Source organism: Erithacus rubecula (genome assembly GCF_903797595.1).
Source record: "Erithacus rubecula genome assembly, contig: SUPER_Z_unloc_4, whole genome shotgun sequence".
NCBI classification, from domain to species: domain Eukaryota; kingdom Metazoa; phylum Chordata; class Aves; order Passeriformes; family Muscicapidae; genus Erithacus; species Erithacus rubecula.
The window spans coordinates 173,711-193,161 of record NW_027635670.1 but is presented as its reverse complement, the minus strand read 5'-3'; the positions used below and the strand labels follow the sequence as shown (position 1 = coordinate 193,161).

Here is a 19,451-nt window from a genome sequence, read left to right as displayed (position 1 = left end):
CTCTATCACAAAGTAGTGACTTTTAGCAGGTCAGAGCAAGCAGCTCCCCAGGAATAAACACAAAATGTAAGGCTTTAATTTAGAAAACCATAATCAACTGGAAAATTTTTATTTAAGCAACAAGGTAATTGTAAAACCTGTTTTTACCCAGCAGACTTGGTGCAGGAAGAGTCAAACAGCCAGTAAGAAAAGTAAGGAGCAAAAACTGTAGGAAGTGACAGCCTTTTCCAAACTTGCTTCCAGTTTGTGTAAGGAACTGCAAAACCAGCACCCAAACCCCCCCCCAGTAATATGCCAATGTCCAGTGCAAAGCGATTTTAGTTAATAAAATAATTCCTCAGAGTGCATGTTAGATGTCGTGCATCTCTCACCTACTTGGTAGGATTGCACAGAAGCACCAGTACCAGCTTACATCAAAAAGAGAACAATTTCAGTATTAACACCTTGGAGGCAAAAGCCATAGTCTATGAAACTATCATCAAGGACTTCTGTCACTGGTGAGGTGCTGTCCTCTGAATTACATATTTATCTCCTTTGCTTTCATGTCTCTCACCTCAGGAACTACAGCACATACACTTAATGGGGATTGTGATGTAAAAATTTAGGAAAGGAAGACCCCCTTGCTTTCCAGGTTATCCACAGATGAACTGGGACCAGAGGTGTCTATATCTTCCTGTCTGAGTCCCTGAGAGACCTTCACAGATAATATTTTAGAGTGAACAGTGCAGACTCTTAGGTTTGCATTAGAACTCTCATGAGCACAGATGCACATAAGGTGGAGCATTAAGAGTGGATACATTCCCAATTTCAGAGGTATAAACAGTATGGTTTACTGACCATTGTGACAGGATAAGGGTCATAAACTATTGTTGGTAAATACACTGATACAAGAAGGCACAATCAGAATCCCCTTGGAATAAAGGTTACCTGATAGGCACTCCTGTGGAGAAGCAGCGGGGTACAGCCCATCAGCCATGCCAGGATATACAAGGCATGGATATACTCCTCTGACCTACCTCCCCTCCTATGTTGTATTTATAGTTTTCTTTGAGGATGGGGAAAAGACAGAAGTTCCAGCTGATGTAATTTCATGATTACATATGTGAAGCATGCACAGGTTTTACCTCACTAGCAGGTGTGAAGAGTTTTATGTATCTTCGAGCCAGTGAAACAAAATTCAGCTCTTGGTGACTGGATGGGTCCTTCCTTGACTTAGCTCCCACTGGTTGCTTTGCTTTAAACAGAGCATGGCCACACCACCTCCATGCCACTCCATCCTTCATTTCCTTCCTCTCTTGGGGCAAGATACCAAGCTCCCTCAGTGTCCCTGCTCCTGGAGCTGCAGTTTGCTTCTGGTGAACTACTTCCACCACAGACACTTCTCGTTGCTCAGACTTGTCTTTTAGTATTTCTCCACAAGGACTGAAATAAAATGTTATCTTATGGCATCTGTACTCTAAAGCTACAGAAAATACATGTGAAGACTGCACCATGACCAGATAGCATTGTTGTGTGGCAGTGGCAACAGTCAAAAAGCATCTTCTGTTTAGAGTGGTGAGAGAATACAGCTCCGTAAGATACGCACATACAAAGTGCCTTACCTGGAGAGTTCTCTAAGAATGCACACTACTGGACAAGAACATAATCCAAAAAAAGACAAGAACTAATTCTCTTCTGACCCGAAAGCACAGAACAGCCTACAAACATGCCAGGAGGCACTAAAATTTCAGAACACTTTAGAAGAGAACAGTCTCCATACAAATCCCTTCTCACAGTTCCATTACATTATTTTCCTGTTGGCTTTTAAACCATGTTGTTAACATTGCTCTCATGCTCACAATCAGATGAGAAAGAGGGGAGAAGACACAGCAGAACACAAAGAGCAACTTTTTCAGGCATCTCCTCAGTGTTTATTTGTATTTTGCATAATTTCAAGCGCTTATGGATGCTGAGATGTTTATTCACTGTGCAAATGAATAAACTTCTTCTGCAGATATTTCCATGATAAAGCTTTTCCCAACTACCCTAAAAAGGGATGGCTAAGCTACACTTGGTACTCAGTAGGACTCATGGATTCTAAGGTCTTCACCTGAGCAGGAAGGTCAAGGATCTCACAGGGATTTTTTAACATTACACCTTCAGCTGAATCAGCAAGTCTGAGGTTTTCCAAGCAGCACAGAAAGTATTTGGCTTAAGGTGCAACTTATTTTACAACATTTCTCATCATGTTTATAGAAGACCCTCTGTACTCTGAACCAAAATGGTTCCAGTGGTTCATGTAGTGGAACAGCTGATAAAGCTCCAGGTGTTTCTCAAACCCTACGGCTCTGGGGATTTTACAGTGATAAGTATAATAAAAAGTACTGCTGAAGCCACCAAACATCCCAGCTATTGCAAGATCTGATTGGCCACAGAAAGAAGCTGGATCAAAGATAATTGAACCAAAATCATCCTCAGCTACATTTCCTCCCCATGCAGGAGAGAAGGAACCATTTCTATACCACAGAAAAAACTGGGTATCTTCAGCTGCAGGAGAGAAAAGCAAGACATGGAAATTACTACAATAATTCACCTCAAAATGTAGAGGCTTATCTTCATATTTTAAACTTTTTAAAAGTCAGTTAAATAAACCTGTAACTTCAAATAACACAGGATCAAGTTAACAGAAATGCTGAGCAAATCCAGAGGATTGCTGTTCATAAAATCCAGCAGCAGAATAGTCACCCAAATCTCTTTTAGGAAGACAGTAAAGAATTTAAAACTGCATTTGGTGCTGTAATATTGACCAGATTTAATAACAATAACCACCACCAGTTCATCATTAGAAGGCTCAGGCACATCTCAGCAACCTTGAGGAAGTACTCAAAACTGCAGTCACTTAACCAGATGCAAACAGTAAATCAACCATGTGCAGAATAGTACTGCTTATTTACGTTTCTCATCATGAAAGTGTTCCAGGGAGTGGGAAATACTAGCTCCATCTATAAGATTTCCCAAACAGTAAGGCAAAGTGCTATCTGGCACTTTGAAATTCACTCTGGAATGTTTGCATAGGGTGTTATCCTTAAAAACTAGTCTCTTACCAACAGAACCTGGTGCAAACCAACGAACAGGAACTTTGTTTTTAAGAAAATAAAATCTAGATAACTGATACCCAGCTGTCAGCATAATGAGAACTGAGAGAATTGCCTGTACCTATGCCCGAAGTTCCCTTGCTTCCCTGTCTCCTGAGTTCCTTTTGATCAGGTCCATCTGGGGCTGGATCCTTTGTCTGGTAAAGAAACTCACCCAGTCATTCTGCCAGTTGTTCACCTGAGGGAACAGCACTGCAGATGTCAGTTTGACATGGCACAAAAGGAAGATTTTCTTCTTTTTCAAATAAACCTTTTGAGAATCACACAGCCTTTGTGCTGGTGCCATTTAACTGAATGTTATGTTAAAACATTGAATTGGGGGAATAAATAATTTTCTCTCTTTTATTAAAATGCAGAAAATTGAAGAGCCATCAGTGTTCAATGCAGGTGTAAGTGCTGTCTGAAGCAGTACTTTTCTTAGCAGGACAAACCATGCTTTTTTTTATTCATGGCTCCATAGAAATTCATTTATTTGCATTATGATAATTTTGACCTTTTGTGTCAAAGAGAAATTAGGTAAACTTAACATTCTATCAGTCTGATGAAGTACTAACCTACCTGCAGAAGATAACCACAGCAGGTAACAGTATGAAAGCCAAACCTATCCACAAACTGGAGTTCCATATGCCCTTGTCCTTTACCTTTCAAAACAAAGACAGAAATTCAATACCAATGACAAAATACTGAGCATCCACAATGCAAAATTAACCTTAAAAATTATATACAGGTACAATGCTACTTCCACTGAGTATAAAACAAATTGCACTTCAATGTTCTTTTGTTACAGTGATTGCTGCTGCTGGCTTTAAAATTTAAAGCTCAATATAAAGCAGCCATGTTATACTCTTCATTTTTGTGTTTTGAGGTACTGTATCTCTTCTGATACCATGTCCTTGTAGAGACTGTGATTCAGGCTCCCAAATTGAATGTGTGTTTTGCTCACAGAGATCCAAACAGGGCAAACAAAAGCAAAAAGAACCCCCATTTGTGTGTTTAATCCAAACCTAATCTCATACTATCTTTAGTGGAAGAAGATAAGCCTGTCCTGAAGTGGCAAAAGCTATTTTAGTTATTTGGTAAATTATTATTCATTAGGTTAAATTTGCTAACAGCTGTGTATTATACTAACTGTTCTTCCTCCTTTCTTCATCTTCTCTCTAAGCTGCTGGTTATGAAGGTGAAGATCAGCCAGATGAGTTCCAAGCAGTGCTCAATGTCTAAGAAACAAAAAAATGTTAGCAACCTTGACACATGAACGAATCCAGACCTTGATATTCCAGGAGTTACTTGAAAATGTTTATGAAGCAAGTAGAAGTTCTCTATGTCTAACAAAATAACTTCCAAAATATTCCAGTATTATAAACACTTAGTCTTTCTATCAAGACTGCATATTAATATAAACAAAATGTACTTACTGGGTTGTTTCTGACAACACTATTGAAAGTGAAGTCATAAGCTTACTAACAATGATAAACTATTAATTCGAATTCCTGCATATCACTTCCATAAGCTTTTTCAGTAAGAGTAAGAAAGCATGCCCAAAATGTGGAACATGTTATGCCTTTTCTTTTTCCCCTCTGGCAAACTGTCCTTGGAAAATAGGAAGCAATAGAAAACAAAACTGATCCTCTTCTTTGTATCTCTGGCTGCTCTTCTCTAAAAGGCCTCAAAGGTGGGTGTTGGGTAGGGTTATTTTATTTTATTTTTAATAAAAGCTGATCCTCTGCAAAGTTCAGAAAAGTCTTGTAGTAATTGCAAAAAACTCTTACAGTTGTCCCCAATGTTAACAAAATTATGTTCTTTTTCCTTTTTTTTTGACCTTTCTCTATTGTCTCTATTCTAAAGGCACTGTCATTTAAAGCAAATTTGGTTCTTCATTTTGTACCTATTAACAGACATTGTAGCTACCCCCCAGAATTTGCACCCCAGTGGTACCACTTGAAATCCAAACCAGCAAGATCTCTGCCCTTTCTCTTGGGACCCACTGAGAGCTCTTCATGAATCAGAAACCCTAGCAATGACCAGAATGTGGGACAAGACTTTAAACTAGCTACAGAAGTTCAGAAAGTGAGGTAAGAAATTGGTTCATGATCACCTCTCCAGTGGAATCAAATGGTTCTTCACCATATTAAGTGCTAGTCAAAGAGAAAGGTCAAAAATTCGAAACTATCAAAATGAAGTTTAAGAGTTGCAAAAATATTGAAACCAAGATTAATTTAACTGGGAAAGTGCCTCTGCATGCTCATGGCAAGCATTAGAGCACTGGCTCTTATATCAAAGACAAGTACACAAAACAGGTGATCAGATGATTTTCCTGTAAAAAGGAACCCTATTGTAAAAACCACTAATTACCTAAACAAACCAAGCCAAAAGTAACCAAAACCCAGACTGACTTGTTGATATATTATCTGTTTGCTAGGTGAGGCATTATAAAGTATTTTATACAGTTCTCTGCGGTATAACTTCCCATATGTCCCTTGACTAACTTTGTATAAAATTACACAAGTTTCTCCTATCAAAACAAGTGATTTAATTGACATAATAGCCAAAATTTCTGGTCAAAGGAGGCAAAAGTAACTATTTTACTTGTTTAAGTTCTTCATTTCCAAATGTTCCATTACCAGCACAGTATTGTTCCTAGGCAGTTCTACAACTTTGATGGGTTTAGACACTATTTACTGCCTGTGTTTTCAGGATGGCTTCCAAAATTGCCATTTCTTGCCCTTTTTCTGGCCTGCCAGATATTAAAGAAAAGCATTAGTCTCTATAACCATCAGTTACAGATAAAGTAAAATAAAATAAGTTTGGAGCAAATATTTACTGATGCACAAGATACAGACAGAACTGTACCATAGGGCTTGACAATTTTACAGTTACAGACATTTCACTTTATAAAACAATGTGAAAAGCAACTTAGGCTCTAGTATTCTCTATAACTTAGAAACTGTTTACTGTTGAAGGAGTGCAAACTGCATGCCCATAAAATGTATTAATATATTAATACATTTATTAACTATTCCATTAATACAGCAAATGTCTAGGAAACCATGGACAATATACACCACTAGTTCAGAGTTTAGAAGAATGGTGCTGACATTCACAGACACCATGACTTTCCAGATCAAGTAAAAGAGTCAAGGTTCAAAAACAGCTTCATTTGCAGCCACAGAACCATACAATTAAGGGTGAAAAAGCCCTGTAAGATCCCTGAATCCAACCTGGGCACTCTGTGCAAATGCCTGACCACCCTGTGTGTGAAGAAATTTTCTCCAACATCCAATTTAAACCTCCCCTGACACAACTTGAAGTTGCTTCTTCTCGCTTGTTCCCTGGAAGCACAGCCTGACCCTGCATCCTCCTGTCAGGGCCACAAGGTCCCTCCTGAGCCTCCTTTCCTCCAGGCTGAGCCCCTTTCCCAGCTCCCTCAGCCTCTCCTGGTGCCCGCTTCCCCACCTCCATTCCCTTCTTTTGACATGTCCAAGGACCTCAGTGCGTTCTTGTCATGAGATGCCAAAAACCGCCCCGAGAATTCGAGGTGCCACAGCAGCGCCCAGCACAGAGGACTGCCTGGTCACGGCCCTGCTCCTGCTGCCAAACCAGGACAGGCACAACCCAGGGATGCTGACCCCAGCCCTGACAGCCCCAATTCCTACCCCGCCACACCTCCCCCTCACAGCTGCTCTTCACGAACACCTGGTCGCGGACCGTGTCGCAGCTCTGGCGCTGGCTGATGCCCTGTTGGCCGCAGCACCGCAGAGCCCAGCGCTCGCCTCAGCGCCTCCTCCATGATGGCCACCATGAAGGGATCCACGGCCGGGAAAGGAATTAAAGGCACGGGCAAAGGCGGGATGAGAAGGGGCGGGCAAGAGGCAGTTGGGTCGGAGAAAAGGTGATTGAGGGGGTCAAAGGGAGACTGAAGGAGGGGAAGGGACACTTAAGTCGTCTAAAGGGCAGCCAAAGAGGATGAGACAGCTAAAGGAGCCCGGCAGATAACCCAGGCGCTGTTGTCAAAGGGTGCTCTCGCTCCTCACGCACCAATTTGCTCGCGTGTTCAGTTTCGTTCTTGTGGTCATGACAGAATCAGTTACAAAATCGCAGAACGTTCTGAGTTGGAAGGGACTCACAAGGTTCGTCGAGTCCAACTCCTGCCCCTACACAGAACACTCCAACAATCACAGCCTGTGCCTGAGAGCGTGTCCAAATGTGCACCTTGAGCTCTGTCAGGTTGGTGCTGTGACCACTTCCCCTGTCGTCACACACAGCCTGTTCCAGTGCACGAACACCTTCTGGGGGAAGAGGCTTTTCCTAAAACACAACCTAAACCTGCCCTGACACAATTTCAGGTCCTGTTTGGTCCTGTCACTGGGCACCACAGAGCAGAGATCAGTGTCTGTCCCTTCTCTTCCCTCACAAAGTTGAATACATCAATGAAGTCTCTCCTTAGACTAATTGGGGAAGAGCTCTGAGATCATCAAGTCCAGTGAGTGACCAGACACCCCCTTGTCGATCAGACCATGGCATCGGTGTGCCATGTTCCTTAAAGACTTTCAGAGACAGTGACTTCAGCACCTCCCTGGGCAGTCCCCTCCAGTGTCTAATCACCCATTCTGTGAGGAATTTCTTCCAATATGAACATCTGCTGGCACAGCTTAAGACAGTGTCCTTTCCTCCTGTCCCTGTTACCTGGGAGCAGAGCCCGATGCCCTGGCTGTCCCCTCCTGTCAGGGAGCTGTGCAGAGCCAGAAGGGATCCCCTGAACCTCCTTTCCTCCAGGTTGAGTCCCTTTCCCACCTTCCTCAGCTGCTCCTCATCGAACTTGTGCTCCAGCCCTTCACTCATCTGTTTAGTTGGGGTGTTTCTCGAGCTGGTGCCCATGAGTTGGTGAACACAGTTTCCTCTGCCACTATTACACTTTACCAATTTTGATGAGTGTTGGGGGCTGAGTGTTTTTCTATTACTGTGTCAATTGAAAGAATTTTTCCCATTATCATGCCAATGGAGCAGGCCAGGTTACACCCAGGATCTCTGATGACTCCAGACAAAAGGGGTCAATTGCAGCGGCTTTCAGAGGGGCCTCTCAGGCTTCAGGAGGGGACTCATCTTTCCGGTGAACCCAGAGCAGGACGCCCCGTCTGCAGGCCCCGCTGTGGAACACAGGAGAGCCAGACGGTCTGTGATCACCTGCCCTGCATCTGCCCCGTTCCAGCCTCCTGCCTCTGCGGACACAGCTGACCACCAGAACCCACATGGTGAGCGAGGAGCCGCCGCTCCAGCCCGTTCCCACCGAGACCGGCGTGGCCGCTGCTGCCCCCTCCCGTCTGCACTCCTGCCTGCCCTCTGCAGCTAATGGACTGGGACTAAGCACAGAGACAGAGTGCTTGCAGCTAAAGAAGGGACTGAAACCGAGTTATCTATTCTGTTCTGTTAGTAATTTTAACAAAATTTTAGCAACTGCTGTTGTTTTCTGCTTGTACGGTTAGATATATTAGTAAAAGAGCTGTTATTCCCACCCCCTTATCTCTGCCTCAGAGTCCTTGATTCAAAAAATTATAATACTTGGGGGGAGTAGAATTAAAGTCTCTATTTCAAAGGGTAACTTCTGCCTTTACTGGCAGATACCTGTCCTTTCAAACCAGGACAAGAAGCCAGACCTTTCTAGATCATCCCTGGACTTCTGGAAGAAGGCTGCACCCTTCTACAGGAGCACTGTTTCAGCTGAACAGTACCACTGCAGGAGGACTGTAGCCACCATTTAATGGAACTGCTCCCAGCACCCTGACTGACGGGGTGTCAGATTGTATTCTGACTCTGTCAGGGTTGGGATTGGTTTGTTTTTTTCTAATACTGTATTTCTATTTTCCCAATAAAGAACTGTTATTCCTAATTCCCCCATCTTTGCCTGAAAGCCCCTTAATTTTAAATTTATTATAATTTGGAAAGAGGGTTTTACATTCACCATTTTCAAAGAGAATCTTCTGCCTTATTGGCAGATACCTGTCCTTAAAACCAAGACAGAGATACAGAGTCTCAGTGCTGTTTTGCAGCACACAGGCTGTCGTGAATACTCACAAGGCTTCAGAAATGCTCAGTGCAAGTGGAGCAAAATCTCCCATTAAAGCCCTGTCAGGTCTGATGATGAACTGCAGTGCTAGACCTCTGCAGCAGTACGGATCTTCAGCTGCAATGTAGGCACAGCCTGCTACCCAGAGGGTACAGGCCAGTACAGGTCAGTACTATGGAAGGGGGGAGTGAAGAAAATAATCCAACAGTTGTGCTGGGTGTCGGTGGAGTAAGGACAGGGCTATGAATGGTAACACACATTGAAGCAGCTGTGGCAGCACGCTGTGTCCCAAGCGGCAGCTCATTTCAGACCCAGGCACATGGCTTAGATACAGGGCACTGAACTGCCAGAATAGGTTCCAGTATGGAGAATTTTAAGCATTTTAAGCTGAGCAGCCACATTATTTATCAGATGGGAAGTCCCCAGTCCAGCAGGACCAAAGTGAGTTCAACAGCCCTGGGCACTTGGGCATGGGTGTGCTCAGGACCAATGGCAGGTACACCCTGGGGAGTGCAGTGTGCATGGGAGAGCTTCTCTTCTTTTGCCACTGAAGTGCAGAGCTGAAAACAACTGCACTAACCCAAGGGCCAACATGGTCTCAAGTAGGAAACATAACTGTTTCATCCATGCAACAGAAAGGGATGCACCTTGCTTACCTCTACACTTCCAGGAATGCAGTGTCTTTGAACCCATAAATGTAGGGAAAAAAAAATCACACTGATCCCAGCTACCTGAATACCTGTTTTCTGGAAGGGAAACATATTCTGGTTCACAGTGACACACAACAGGGTGAGTTGATGCTGGAGATGAAGTCTGCCCTACTGTAGCCCTACTACAAAAGTCTTGTCAGAAGCCCCAAAATTAGTTTTGAAAACATAATGCTTCCCTTTCCACTTGGCAGCATTTTGAATGCTGTGAGGCACTCAAAGATTTGGCTCAGTTTTGACCAAATAATCTGTGCTTTCACAGGATAAAGTAAGCAAGGATTTACATTAAAAGAAACCAAAAAGGTGCGTGAAATTAAAGTTTCTGCTATTTGGTAATCATAGTATTTTATTGTTATAGACATGTCATCTTTGTTGTATTTCTGGCACACAGAGAAAACAAATTCAATACATATTTCATGTAAGCAATACCTTCTTTACCTCTCTCTTAAAAAAAAGAAAATTTTAGCATGTAAAAATATACTATATACTTTATAGTATATACTTTATAGTATATAGCATGTAAATGATAGTAGCATATAAATCAATACTAATGTGTAAATTATTATCTAATGCCCAAAACCTAGATATGCTTTGTTTTTGTAAAAAATTCATTTCCCCAATATAATTAATGCTGAGGGACTACTAGATTGGTAAATGCTCTTATCTTCCACAATGGAAGTAGCAATTTTATAGCAAAAACCTGCAGCCACAAGCAAGTACTTTTAGCCATCACTGCAATGGGGGCTGAAGTAGCAGGGGTGAGTTTCTGCCTCTCTAACTCTCCAAAACAAGGTGATTTCTTGTTCTTCTATGTAAATTTCTAGCCCTTCTATCACTTGAGGCAAAGAGATTAAATTAACAAGAAAGAAAACAGCCTCAGACTTACCATAAAATATTTCAATTTCCTACAATATTTTTCTTAAAATGTGCACAACTTCACAGGAGAAGTACTGGGTCTCCAGTATCTACTGATAACTTTGTTTTAATGCACAAAACCTAAGACTTGAAAAAGGAAAAGACCAATAAAACACAGCTTCAAATGTGGTATAAGCATTAACAAAAAAAAAGGAGTTAGAGTGCTGATTTTTTAATACAAAAGTTTGACACTAATTTACATAACCTCAATTAAATTACAATTCAGTAATGACATACATAATCTTCCAGGTATTAATCCTGAATTTTAAGTATATAAACTACACTTGATAGAATGGCTAGCTGATTGTCCAGTTCCTGTAATAATCTCTTAATGTGGAAAGATTTTTGTGCAGATATTGTTCGTTACTTCAGAGTGGCTGTGGCTAAACTATAAAGGAGAGATAAAATTAGGGCATGCAAACATTTCTGCAGAGTTTAGAATAGCGTGTTCTTTGCCTTAAAGTAGCCTTGAGCAAGACTCAGAGTTTACCTCCCCTCCCCGCTCTGAGACTGTTTTGTCTTCTGATACTCTAAGACTTTTCTAAGAAGCATCTTCAGGACAAAAAAACTCTTATGAAGTCAATATGAAGAACATTTTCTCTATACCAGAAAATGTAAACTTACACTCATTTTAATACAAGGTATTTTCTTCTTTGTGAGCCACTGCTCTCCTGCTTTGCAAAAACAAAGATCTATAGTTAAACCTGTCAATAGGAAAAAAACCAGCTCATTCTTGAAGACTCTCTTTGGGATGTATCTTGTGCTGCTGTGCATCCACAGACAGCTCAGTCAGGTGAAATCTGAGGAATTAACAACTTTTTTTTGCTCAAAAAAGGTTTTGCAAAAATTTCATTTTGAGGGTATATGCCAATTCCATAAGGTTTCCCTTTGTCTCCTGGAGCCAAGCCTGGGATTACGTTTTGCACAGCTGTGGATCTGAGAGTGTGGCAGTGGCATGGGATTGGCTATGCAAATAAAAGGAAAAAGAATATTGTATGGAGATCTGTTTCTAAAATTGGGGAGAATGGTGTGGCATATTCCAAATGGAGCTGGTACTCAGGAGCACCCACCACTTCAGAGTGCTCAGAGACTGTGAGACCAGCAGAGTTCTTTGCAGAATCTTTTCTCTTCTGCTTTGAAATAACTGGTCTTAAAATTAATATTTATTTTAAAAATAGAGCCCCAGAATCCTGTGGATCCTTGAGTGATGAAAGGCTCCAGACCTCTGCATCTCTTCTCTTGCCTGCTGCTTGTGTTACATGTGTGGCATATTTGCCTACAAAATGCTCACTAAGGAGCTGACATTGCTCCGTGACAATTGTTAGTTATGTCCTTGCTGTAAACCAAAAGATATAGCTAATTATACTATTTTTTCTTTACAGGCTAGTCTAAAAGAGGGAAAAGTGTTCTGTTTAAACTTTTTAAAAATTCTCTTTTGGAGAATTATTGTGTTTCAAACTTGTGTTTAGGACACCAATAATCACACTTTGATATTTGTTCATCATCTTTTATGAAGTGACCAAATGCCACCCCTGCATTTTGGCATGAATGGGAGTCATGCCACCAGAGACAGGCAAGAAGTACCTCCTATTTTCTAGTTCTGCTGAAGAAAGACCAGATCATGACTATGTGTTTTGAGAGGGATAATGAAGAAGGGTCTGATGGCTAAATCTGCAAGTGCTTAGCTAGCCTTGGTGCTACAGGAGTCCCTGGAAAATACAGTTCTATAACGACAAATACGAAGGACAAACCCTTCATTTGGCAGCAATCTCTAAATATTCTTGTCTAACACCACCACACAAAGCAGGGCTGACTTTAAAGTCAGATCCAGTTTCAAAGTTATTCCGTGTGGCACAGGGTCCTATTTCAGGGAAGCACTAAATAAATTCGTGAAAAGATAGTACCTCTGCTGGGTTAAAACCAGCAGCTTTGGATGGATAGGAAACAAATGTGCCAGACACTGTTTAGATTGTGGAGAGAAATCATAAGTCACATGGAAAAATGGAGATTTCCTGAAACTATTTGTAGTGCTGATCCTATCCACGGGTGTAAAAAAGCATGCATGACCCGAATGACTCAAACTCTCAAAGTCTGTCAGTTTTGTCGTTGTAGCATATGAACAGTCCAGGAATGAGTGAAACATGGTCTCAAATCTGCTACAGTATTCTATATTTCCTAAGAAGTTTGATATTTTAGAGCTACATTAAAAAAATACTGGGCAACTTTCCAGGTCCTTCATTAATCTGGCAGGCTGTGTATGATTACATACATACATACAGCATGTTGAGAGCTGAATATTCAATGCTCATTATTTAGTGCTCAATATTTTTGTGGTTTTACGGTGTTGCTATTTCAAATTTTTTCCTCCTGTTTCAGAAGAAAGATTCTATGATTAAGAATTATCAAAACAGAAATTAAAATAAAGAAACATAACTAGACAGAAACTTTTTAATGCAAATGCAGCAGTATTTTCCAATTCAGTTCTTGCATTCAGTGTCTTTTATTGCCTTCATGTTGGTTTGCCTCAGATGGCATCTGAAGCTTTTCAGCAGGTGCAAGATACACCTGCACAGAACCACAGAATTGCAGGGTCACCAAACACTTGGGGGATCTCTTGAGATAGTACAGCTTCTCCAAGAAGTCATCCTCCTGGTCCTTCACTGGACTGACTTGGCAAACTGAGCTCTCACTCTTACAGGAAATCCATCAGCTTTGAGTGGAGAGGAAGGATCCCCTCCCTTGACTGCTGCCAATGCTCTGCCAGTCCATGAACCTGTTGGCCTTTCTTGAAAAGTTTCTCTCTAGCAAGCTGCTCCCTAGCCTGTACTAACATGTGGATGGGGCTATTTTTTCCCAGGTGCAGGGCGGTGCTTCTTCTTATGGAACTTTACAAGGTTCCTACCAGCTTTTTTCTCCAAGCTGCTGAGGTCTCTCTAAACAGCAGAAGAAACCTCTCATCTATAGAGCAATTCTTTCCACTGTTTCTCACCTGCAAACTTGCTGAGTGTGCTCTCTGTCCCAGGATCCAGGTCATTAATGAGGACATTAAATGGTGTTTTGGCCCCAGTACTGATTGGGTGCTCTATAATAAATGATGAACAGGAAAACCTTGTGCATATTTTATTTTCCTGGTCTTGTTTTTTTGATTTTGTTTTGGGGTTTTTTGGGGGGTTTGTTTGTTATTTTTTTTTTCTTGTAGGATTAGTAGATGGTTTGATTTCTTTCCCTGGAGAAACAGTGGAAATTATCTATAAAGAAATCATGCAAAAAAGCACAAGGAAAAGCACTGCAAAATAGTGAAGCACAGAAGCAAGATTTCCTGAGATGGAACCACAGGCAATACTTATAAAACCTGAGAATTTTCTTTGTTACAGTTAAGAACAAATTGTGTTTTTTTCTATTGGACCCCTTTTCTGAATGCAAGTGGGAGCAGCTCATGGTCCTCACCTCTCCACCTCTCTGCTCTGCAGAGCACAGGTGGGGACAGAGTGGAGCTGGCCCATCTGCCAGGATTCTCAAAATGATATGGTTTCTGCTCTGCCTTGTGACCATCAGTTTTGCCTGGGCTGCATCCTGCAGTGGACAAGAAGAAATCAAGTGTGCCCACTCTGCTGCAGGCTGGTAGAGACTGTCAGGTTTCCTGGCCATGAAGAAGATGGCTATATAGACATGGCCATCAGAAACCCCGAAGAGTCACCAGAGACCAACAGCCCGGCAGGGAGAGCTCCCTTTCTCCTGGATGAAAACAGCCCCAACTGTGCAGCAGTGGCACCTCTGTCTTCTCCACAAGGAACACTGTCCCCAGCTGAGCAGGGAACAGCAGGACCAGAGCCTGTGGGTGGCCTCCTGCCCAAGATGTGGGCAAGACTGTTCCAACAACAGCAGCACCTCTTGGACCCCGTGCAGCCATGCCTGCCTCGGAGGCTGGAGGAAATATACTGGGACCATTGGTAGCTAGCTGAGGGCATAGAGAAATGCAACCTGTACAGCCTTTGCATCTATGGTCCAGATGTGGAAATGCTGGTGCAGGTGCTGCAGCCTCTCCTCAATGAGCACACAGTGCCCCTGATCCACAGCATCAGTAGTGTCATTTTGCACCAGTGCAGCGAGGAGGCCCAGAGGCTGCTGTGCTCTGGCTCTGTCAGGGATGAGAACAGCCCTATGGCCAGCTCCAGCTCCAGCTCCAGCTCCAGCTCCAGCTCCAGCAGCTGCAGCAGCTCCAGAAGATCCAGAAGATCCAGAAGATCCAGAAGATCCAGAAGATCCAGAAGATCCAGACCCAGGTCCAGCAGCTCTCGGCCCAGTAGCTCCTGGGAGGGAACCCCCACCAGCAGCCCTGTAGCTTCCAAGGTGGAGAAAAAAGCTGATACATCAGCACCCATCTGGACTGGGAGACCCAGCTGCTCCTCACCTGCACTCAACCCCTCAGAGTGGGTACAGAGCCCAGAGAGGCTGCAGCAGTGAGTGGTGGCAGGTGCCTCTGCCCAGAACTGCAGCCGCAGACCTTCTACTCCCATCCAGGGCAGGAACTTCTTGCCCAAGGAGTCCCAGCACTCCCCATAGAAGATAGTTCCCAGCTCCCAGGATTCTCTTCCTCCCAGCCACCCTGACAGTGGCATTAACAGGATTCCTGCAACCCTTTAGTCAGGAAATAATACAAGAAAATAAGTTGTTGTGTCAGTCACAAAGTTTCCGAGATTCCTACGAATACCTTTACCCTTCCATTCTTGCGCCATTTTTGGTGGCACCTACATGCTGAGGGGTACAGCCATGGGTTCTGGAGCCTCAGGGCCGTGTCAGTGGTCCCTCCTCCTACAGAAAACCCTGCTGCAGCCACACAGTCACACTGCTGCAGATGACCAAGGTAGAGTAGGCAGGAGGGGCAAATTGTCTTGTCACAGGCACATTGAGGATCCAACTGGGAATCACCCCTGGCTTCTGCTGGCAGCTTCCTGTTGGCCCACTTGGTCCCAGTGCCCAAGGGTCATCTGCCCACACAAAAAGAGTGTCCCTACAACCGTGGGCACCACTGCAGGGTGTCAGCATGGGGATCACAAGGAGGTGTCCCCCCATACTATGTATGCCTGAGGGGCCTGGCAGGGGCTTTCTCACACAGCTGAGCACAGTGGCCTTCCTCTCACCCAGGACTGGTCACCCCACCCAAATACTTCAAATTCTGGCATTGCACAAGGGAAAGGCAGGGCTGGAGTGAGGCACCATCCAGCCACAGGGCAGTCCATACTGACTGCTCCCAGCACATTTCTGCTCATGGAACACCTCGGCAATGTCTCATAAGCAGGGACAAGGCACACAGCCATGGATGCATGATACACGTTACCAAGGGAGAAAAACATAAAAATGTAGAAGTTCTAAACAAAAAATTATTTTCTTTTCCTTCCTGATGCTGTGCACCTGTAATGGGGAACATCCCATTTTGACAGCACCAGGCTCTGGAGCGTGACATCCCAAGTGGCAGATGGTGGCAACGCATCCATTACTGGTTTTGTTTGGGCACCAGCAATAACTGGCCCAAGCCTTGACTCCTGCTGAGGAAGACTCTGGGGTTTGCAGGGTCAAACCAGGTTTTTCCAGGCACTGATGGTGTGTTGGGGGCTGCCATCAACAGCTCTCAGTGCCCATCCTAGAGGCATCACTCCTGCTTCCCTGCCCTGCCTGGTTGGGTAGGTGCTGCGGGTACAGCACTGCGGGTGAGCTGTGCAGGAAAATGTCCCTGCAGGCTGGCCATGGGGTGGGTGATGCGACTTAGGGAGGTGGGAGAGTGTTCTTCAGGGGCCTGCCATTCCTTCCTACCCTCACTGGAACAGTCAGTGACTACAGCTTCTCCTGCAGAGTGTGATGCCAATGAAGGGGAGCAACTCCTGATCCTCAACTCTCCCCAGAATGCTGCCAGGCACATAAATGGCCAGAGAAAATTACAGCAACTGCCTCATCTGCCAGGACACTCCAAAAGACATGGCTTCTGCTCTGCCCTGTCACCACCAGTTCTGCCTGGGCTGCATCCTATGGTGGACAGAGACAAATCCATCATGCCCACTCTGCAGGACACCAATGGAGACTGTCAGGTTTTCTGAGAGGGGTGAACAGGACTATCTGCTGTTTGCTGTCATCTCCCTTGAAGAGTTACTAGAGACTAGCAGCCACACAGGGGCAGCTCCTATCCTCTTGGATGAAAACAGCCCCCATGGCCCTCTGGTGTCCCTTGCACTTTCTCCACAGGGAGCACTATCCCCAGCTGAGCAGGGTGCTGCAGGACCAGAGCCTGTGGGTGGCCTCCTGCCTGAGATGTGGGCGACACTGTTCCAACAACAACAGCACCTCCTCGATCCTGTGCAGCCCTGGCTGTGCCAGAAGCTGGAAACAATATTCCAGGACCAGTGGTGGCTGGTACAAGTTCCACAAAGCAGCATCTTGCATGATCTCTGCCTCCATGGTCTGAACATGGAGAACTTGGTCCAGACACTATAGAACTGCCTTGGAGAGCACACAGCACTGCTGTTTCATGGCCTCATCTCTGTCATTGTGGCCCAGGCTGGTGAGGAGGCCCAGAGGCTGCTGCTTTCTGCATTGGCAGGGAGGACACTGACAGCCTTGTGGCCAGCACCAGCTCCAGCTCCAGGTTCACCAGCTCCCAGGAGAGGACTTCTGCCAGTGTCCCTGCAGGATTAAACATGGAGGAGGAAGCAGGAACATCAGAGGCTGCCTTCCAAGGGGGTCCCAGGCACCTCCCACCTCTGCCCATTCCTGCAGACCAGCCCCAGGAGGAGCCAGAGCAGGCAGTGGTGCCAGGTGCGTCTGCCCAGGGCAGCATCTTCAGCCAGGCACAGGGCTGGGACCAGTCTCACAGGAAGCCTCGGCATGCCCAAAAGAGGAGAGCCTCCAGCTCCCAGGATTCTCCCCCACCCAGCAAGAGGCCAAGGCAGGCACCTGTGCAACACTGCCACCCTGAGGGGCTCTCATCAGAGGAAGTGATGAAAGCTGGACCAAGCAAGCCCATGGCAACTTTGGGAGACAACTGCATCTTCCCAGATCTTACTTCCATACAGTGCCTGGTGAAGTCCCAGTTGGGGCAATCCTCTGATTCCAAAGGTCCAAGGTCCCTCAGTAACTGATAGAACCTGAGATGCTGAAATGTGAGCATATTTGAAAATGTAGTCCAAGATACAGCAGTGATGCTGGAATGAAGGAATCAACCTTAATAAATTAGTCATTTATACTCTTATATACACCAGCTGATAGTTTTGTTATATTACACTGTAATTCTTGAGCTCAGGTGGAATAATAGGCAAGGAGTATGTAGAAAAACTTGCCTTCCTAAGTGAATGCTTTCTTCGTCTAGCTTGCTGAAAATAAATTGCTGTAATTGAACTGAAAGCCTGCTTGGTAAAATTTATTACAAAGCACAGATTTAATGAAGTTATATATAAAGCAAAATATTAATATTGACAAAGATTTTAATACTGTTCTATATATGTTCTATGGCTTGGAAAAATTCCTCTGGTCATTTTTTCAGTCCCACAATTGCAAAGAATGGTATAAGCAAATTACAACTGAATGTTTTCAGATCACGCAAAAAAAAAAAATTAAACAAAATAGCAGAAACTGTTACATTTGAGCTGCACATTAAAAGCAGGTAGTTTACATTAATGCTTCAGCTGGAGAAGAGAAATTAGAAGATCTGCATGTTGGAAAAAACCCCATAACAGGACTGTGTAAATGCATTCTGTTCCTCCCCCAAATGAATATTCTCATATTCAAAATATCATTGAAGATTGAAGACAAAATTTCAAGTAGTTTTATTTCTATCAACTGTGTTAAAACATCAGTAATAGCATTATTGGTCTGGATTAACAAGTGTCTGAACAAATTGTAAAATTTGCACATTTTGATACCGTAAGTATCACAAACTGTTACTTCCTTCAATAAGTCAGATTTTTCAGAGAATTCAGCACAGGTTGAATTAGGTTTGAGTCAGGTGTTTTTTTCTCTAAAAAAAAGGGTTGAAAGAGCTCACATCTTTGCTTACTCATTTCAAGCAACAGGTTCTGAGTGGTAACTCACCAAAGCAAAGTCAGAGATCTTTTATTCTGAGCAATTCCAAAAAGTCAAGCTTGATTTTCAGACTTAGCACAGAAAAAAAAGAAGTCATCAAAACAAAAATTAAATTGTTTGAATTTGCACACTGCTTTGCTCTTAACCACTAAACCACAAACCTAAGCTCTACTCTTCTCATAAATATAAATACAGAAACACTGACAGCCTTGGTTTACAGGAAAAAAAAAAAAAAAAAAAAAAAAGAGAAAAAAATAAAAAAGAAAAAACAAAACCCCCCAAAAAACTGTCAGTACCAGTCATCTTATCATGATGGAGCAATCAGTGCTGACACTACAGCTCTGCATTTAGTCTCCAGTCATCACCTTGACTTGCTGCACTAAGATTCTACATATTTGCCACCTAGGCAAGGCACTCCTGTCCCTCTCTACTGAGCTGTGAGTTATTTTAACATATGGGTCTGACCTTCCCATCTTTCTTGGAACTGAAGATATAACAGAATTATGGGCAAAATGGAACTTTTTAAATGTTCTTTTTGACTCCTTGCACTGCCTTACTCTACCC

General features: G+C 43.6%; 1 long non-coding RNA gene and 1 pseudogene across 2 annotated transcripts; one reads left to right on the top strand and one right to left on the bottom strand.

Annotated features, from left to right (window-relative positions):
• Nucleotides 1-1,488: 1,488 nt before the first annotated feature.
• On the bottom strand, nucleotides 1,489-8,009 carry LOC306814958 (ketosamine-3-kinase-like; annotated as a pseudogene). Its single transcript has 7 exons — nucleotides 7,926-8,009; nucleotides 6,809-7,047; nucleotides 5,721-5,868; nucleotides 4,260-4,351; nucleotides 3,693-3,775; nucleotides 3,202-3,312; nucleotides 1,489-2,526 (listed from the first exon to the last, which is right to left on the bottom strand). The product of its transcript is annotated as a ketosamine-3-kinase-like (transcript).
• Nucleotides 8,010-16,347: 8,338 nt separating this feature from the next.
• Nucleotides 16,348-18,062, top strand: LOC306814964. Its single transcript, XR_013777291.1, has 2 exons — nucleotides 16,348-16,498; nucleotides 16,668-18,062. It is a non-coding gene; the product is annotated as an uncharacterized lncRNA (long non-coding RNA).
• The last annotated feature ends 1,389 nt before the right edge of the window (nucleotides 18,063-19,451 follow it).